Source organism: Triticum urartu, chromosome 7A, assembly GCF_056163025.1.
Source record: "Triticum urartu cultivar PI428250 chromosome 7A, HENAU_Tu73, whole genome shotgun sequence".
NCBI lineage: Eukaryota > Viridiplantae > Streptophyta > Magnoliopsida > Poales > Poaceae > Triticum > Triticum urartu.
The window spans coordinates 473,553,828-473,559,827 of record NC_141879.1 but is presented as its reverse complement, the minus strand read 5'-3'; positions in this window follow the sequence as shown (position 1 = coordinate 473,559,827).

The window sequence follows — 6,000 nt, the reverse complement described above, 5'->3', positions numbered from 1 at the left end:
TCAATTCTGTCAATTGCTCAACAGTAATTTGTTCACCCACCGTAGAATACTTACGCTCTTGAGAGAAGCCACTAGTGAAACCTATGGCCCCCGGGTCTATTCTCATCATATCAATCTCCATCACTTTAATCTTGCTTTGCTTTTTACTTTGCCTTTACTTTTTACTTTGCATCTCTATACCAAAAATACCAAAAATATTATATCTATCATATCTCTGTCTCGTAAGTGACCGTGAAGGGATTGACAACCCTAATCGCGTTGGTTGCGAGTAGCTATTGTTTTGTGCAGGTACGAGGGACTTGAGCGTGGCCTCCTACTGGATTGATACCTTGGTTCTCAAAAACTGAGGGAAATACTTATGCTACTCTGCTGCATCATCCCTTCCTCTTCGGGGAAATCCAACGCAAGCTCAAGAGGTAGCAAGAAGGATTTCTGGCGCCGTTGTCGGGGAGTCTACGCAAAAAGTCAACATACCAAGTCCCATCACAATCCCTATCTCTCGCATTGCATTATTTGCCATTTGCCTCTCGTTTTCCTCTCCCCCACTTCACCCTTGCCATTTTATTCGCCCTCTCTTTGCCAATCTCCTTCTCCTTCTCCGTTTGCCTTTTTCTCGCTTGCTTGTCATCATGTCTAGTCTCATATCTTCTCCATTGTCTCCCGAGAGTGAAGTTCTAAATTTTAAACAAAGGGAGGGAGAAAATCTAAAAGATGCTTGGTATAGAATTTGCGATGCTCAAAATAGATCTACCAGGAAGCAATCTACTTCAGTTCTTCTCCATAATTTTTATGTAGGTGTTAATCCTTGGTATAGATATATCCTCGATACCATTACCGGAGGGAACTTCTTGGGCAGCCATACTTTTGATTCTTATAATGCTATGGTAGATTTATTTGGCTCACCACCTCTTTTGGTTAATGGAACCATGTTAACTTTGGAGCATGTTATGCAAAGACTTGAAATTACTGAAAATTAAGTTGCTACTATTGAATTAATTGAAGATCTAGATAAAAAGATCCACAATCAAATTACTCAATATGGATCTAAGGTAGGAATGAATTTGAAAAATATTAAGGAAAAGGAACCCATAGTTAATGAGAAGATAAACTTAGATTCTACTAGAATTGATAAACTTGAGGGTATCATTACAAACTTGGGAACCGCTTTTTCTTCCGTAAAGAATACTCCAGGTCCTCCTACTAAAATTGCCAAGCTTATGTATGTTCCTAAAAATAAGGGTGAATCATCTAATAAGGAAACTGCGGATCTTAAATCTATAAGTATCCATCCCAATCTTTTTGCTATCATTAAGGAACCAATTGCTACAAATGAATTTTTCGATCTTGTGCCTAAAAGTTTGATAATACCTAGAAAGAAAGAAATTCCTAAGGGAAATAGATGCCTCATCGAAGAATTGCCTACCTAAGATGGCAAGACCTAGATCTATCCTCGCTTTTATGCCTAGCTAGGGGCGTTAAACGATAGCGCTTGTTGGGAGGCAACCCAATTTTATTTTTATTCCTTGCTTTTTGCACCTGTTTAGTAATAAATAATTTATTTAGCCTCTGTTTTGGTTCTGTTTTTTGTGTCTAATTAGTGTTTGTGTGTAACACCCCCAGTGTCATGCTACAGTAACCCTCTGTGATTAAGCTAATCATTTTTCCAAACAGTGCTTAATCACCTTTGATTCTAATCTCAATTTAAATTCCACTTTGGAATCAAATTCAATTTGCAAGTGGATTTTGAAGTTGCACAAAAGTTGCTGCAAAATAGTCCAACATTTAGCCAAAATTCCATAACATTTAATTGTTAAGGAGAACAACATCACCTAAGCGCTAAGATGGACTGTAGCAATTATTACAACGCAATTTCAGAATTTTAAAGTGCTATCTTATTTGTGAAAAATGCAAATGGATTCCTCTAGCCTCCAACTATTTGTGGCACTGCCTAAAAATGCAAACTATTTAATAGGCTAAGTCCCACATTTTTTCTCACCTCTTTTGGTTACCCTAAATAGTCATTTTCTATCTCTGTTATTTTAAAAAGAGGAATTAAAAAAGGGCACCCCCCCACTGGGCCGACTGGCCCAACTGGCAACTAGGCCACCAGGCCGACCCAGCCCCAGGCCAATAACCCCCTCCAGGGGGCACCGAAACCCTAACCCCCCCTCCACACGATCACCGTTCCCCTCCTCCCCCCCGCCACCACCGCGATCGCCTCCTCCCCGATCCAAATCTGGATCGGGGGAACGACCCCCCTCGCGACACGAACGCCCCGCCGCCCCTGGACATCGGCGCTGTCGCCGTGCGCCGCGCCATAGCCGCCCGGAGACCTCGCCACCACGACCTCGTCCCCGTCGTCGACCCCGCCACCGTCCCCAACTCTTCCCCGCCGGCCCCATCAAGCCATGCCGCCCCCTCTTCCCGGCAACGAATGTGAGCCGCAACCCCTCTCCTCTCCCCCTGGTTACCACGCCTGTCCACCGCACGGCTGACTTCCCCTCGCCGCTGCTTGTCGCGCGCGCCTAGGGCCTTCCTCGCTCGCGCCCTGCTTGGCCCGCGCTCGCGCATGAACCCCCCTTTTTTCGCTCGACGTCCCGCTGCGCTGCCGCTCGCAATCAGGGCCCTGCCCCCTCGCCCGGCCACGTCCCCGACTCGTGTGGCCGCACCCGCTTGCCCGCCGGTCTCCCTTGCTCGCGCGCACACGGCGCCCGCCCGGCTGCACCAGCGCGCTCGACCCACTCACTGCTGCGCCGCCCTGCCCGTTGCGCCGCCGCCTTCCGCTCGCCCCTGTAGGCCGCCGCTGCCCCCGCGCTCGCGCATGCCCCAGTTGCCTCCTGCGCCGCGCGCCCCTGCTGCCGCCCGCTAGCACGCTCCCTTGCTGCGCTGCTAGCTGCGCCACTGGTTGCTGCTTCTGCCTACGCTCATCGCCGGCCACCTCCGCCCTGCTTCGTCCGACCGCCTCCCGCCTCTGCTCCCCGCCGCCCTAGCACGGCTCCGGCGACTCCTCCGGCCGCCGCCCCAGACCACTGCTCCGGCCACCGCTGCGGCTGGTGCCCCCTGGTGGCCTCGGGCTGATGCACGGGCACACGCACTGCCTGCGCCCGTAACCGCACCGCTGGCACTCGCACGCCCGCATTGGCCTTGGGCCACTGACCGAACGGGGCCCATGCCCAAAATGTTTTTTTAATAAAAATATTAAAAAAAAATAAACAATAGTTAAAATTAATTAATTAATTAATTAATCAATTAATTAATCCTGTTTAATTAATCTAATTAACTAGTTAGTTTAATTAAACCCTAATTAGTTTAAACAGTCAATGACGAACGGGACCCACACGTCAGTTGACCAGTCAACTCCTCTGTTGACTGCTGACGTCATGCTGATGTCATGCTGACGTCAGCGTGAACTGTTCGGGATAATCTTGATTAAATTAATTAAATAAATACTAAAAATGATTTAAATCTTTTAAATTTAATATAAAATAAACCGTAGCTCGGATGGAAAAACTTTGTACATGAAAGTTGCTCAGAACGACGAGACAAATCCGGATACGCAGCCCGTTCGTTCGCCACGCATCCCTAGCATAGCGAACACGTAACTTTCCCCCTCCGGTTCATTCATCCGAAAACGCGAAACACCGGGGATACTTTCCCGGATGTTTCCCCCCTTCGCCGGTATCACCTCCTACCGCGTTAGGTTACACCCGACACATCTTACTGCCATGTTATGCTTTGTGGTGCTATGTTTGCTTTATATTTACTGTTTCTTCCCCCTCTTCTCTCCGGTAGACCCCGAGACCGATGCTGCCCTTGTGATCGACTACGTCGATGACGACCCCCCTCCTTGCCAGAGCAACCAGGCAAACAAACCCTCCTTGAGCATTCCGATATCGCCCATTTCTTTCCCTCTCATGCTTGCATTAGAACTGCTACTGCTTTCTGTATGATCCTACTCTGATGCATAGCCTATTGTTGTTACCTGCTTTTATACCTTACCTTCTTATCCTAAACTGCTTAGTATAGGTTGGTTAGTGATCGATCAGTGACCCCCACCTTGTCCCAGTTGCCCCGCTTTATGTTCAATGACTCGATCAACGTGATCGACGTCCAGGCCCCGACACCGCACATCACCCCCTAGTTGTACGACTCTGCAGAGTTACCATCGAGTGCCGAGGGTGGAACCTCTTACATCACTTCTGATGAGATCTCTGTAGTGTAGCTATACGGTCGAGGTCATCGAGGGTGATTTCCTCCTTAACCACTTCCGTTACGGCTCTGTTGTGCAACCCCTCAAGTGTGAACCTCAAGGGTGGATCCTCTTACATTCACCTTGATGATAACATCGAGTGGAATTCTCCGGGGGTGATTCCTCGGGTTTTCCCCTTGGTGTTAGACACATAGTTACTATGGTTACTATGACCTTACATTGAGCCATGTTACTAAAGACGGGTCGACCCTGAGGGGTACCCGCGCGAGCTTAATAGCGAGTGATGTTGAGTCGGGTTGACCTGGAAGGTGCCCGCGAGATACTTACGAGGCGTGGCCGGGCATTCTTAGCCCTTGCCGCATGTAGTCGAGACGGGGCGACGGGGTCACGTCGATCGTGAGTCTCTGCTCGTTACCGCGCGTTCCTAATCCACTACTATTTGGATATTTGATCTGAGGGGCCTCTGGCCTGATAGCACTAACCATCACGTGGGCATAGTATGGGCGTTCTGCGTCGTATACATCAGCCGAAGCTTAATAGACGTCAGCGACTGAGCGGCGCGCGCCGGTTTGGACTGGAAAGCACCTACCTTGTTGAAGGAGGTAGCTAGGTCTGCTCACCGGCCGCGTACACAACGTGCAGGAGTTCCCGGGGAGATGGCCCATGACCCCTGGGGGCATAGGTTTAGTCCGGCGTGCTGGCCTCTCTATTAAGCCTAGGTCGGGTTGCGGCGTATTGTTTGGCCGAGGCCGGGCATGACCCAGGAAAGTGTGTCCGGCCGGAGTTAATCGAGCGTGGTGGGTAAGTTGGTGCACCCCTGCAGGGAAGAAAACATCTATCGATAGCCTGTCCTACGGTAACAGACACTTGGAGTTGTATCCCGATCGATACAACTAGAACTGGATACTTGTGATGAGAACTGGATGCTGATGAGAATTGGATTGTGATGATAACTGGATAGTATGGCTCTGGGATTGCTTTCTCGCAGGGAGTTGAGAAAGGATCTCTGGCCAAGGTTGATAACACTACTACTACTTTACTTTATGCTACTCTACTCCCTCCTGTTGCTGCAAGATGGTGGTTTATAGAAGATGCTAGTCTTCAATAGGCTAGGCTTTCCCCTTCCCTTCTGGCATTATGTAGTTTAGTCCACAGATACAACCCATTCCTTTGATACAGATGCATACTTAGTTTAGATCTGATGTAAGTCTTGCGAGTACTTTGGATGAGTACTCACGGTGGCTTTGCTACTTATTTTTCCCCCATACCCGATTGTTGCGACCAGATGACGGATCCCAGGAGCCAGACGACGCCACTGATGACTACTACTACCCGGAGAATGCCTACTACTACGTGACGACCGCTGATGACTTGGAGTAGTTAGGAGGCTCCCAGGCAGGAGGCCTTGCCTTTTCGATCATTGCTGCTTTGGTGCTAGCCTTCTTAAGGCAATCTTGTTTAACTCATGTCTGTACTCAGATGTTGTTGCTTCCACTGACTCTTGTGTTTTCGAGCTTATGTATTCGAGCCTTCGAGGCCCCTGGCTTGTAATATAAAGCTTGTATTATTTTAATTTGTGTCTAGAGTTGTGTTGTGATATCCTCCCGTGAGTCCTTGATCTTAATCGTACACATTTGTGTGTATGATTAGTGTACGATTGAATCGGGGGCGTCACATTGTGCCAAGTAGAACCGTTGGGAAGACTTGGGGAAAGTCTTGTTGAACTTGCTGTAAAAAACAGAAACTTTAGCGCTCACGAGAACTGCTGTCATTTTTATTTGGAAAGTTCT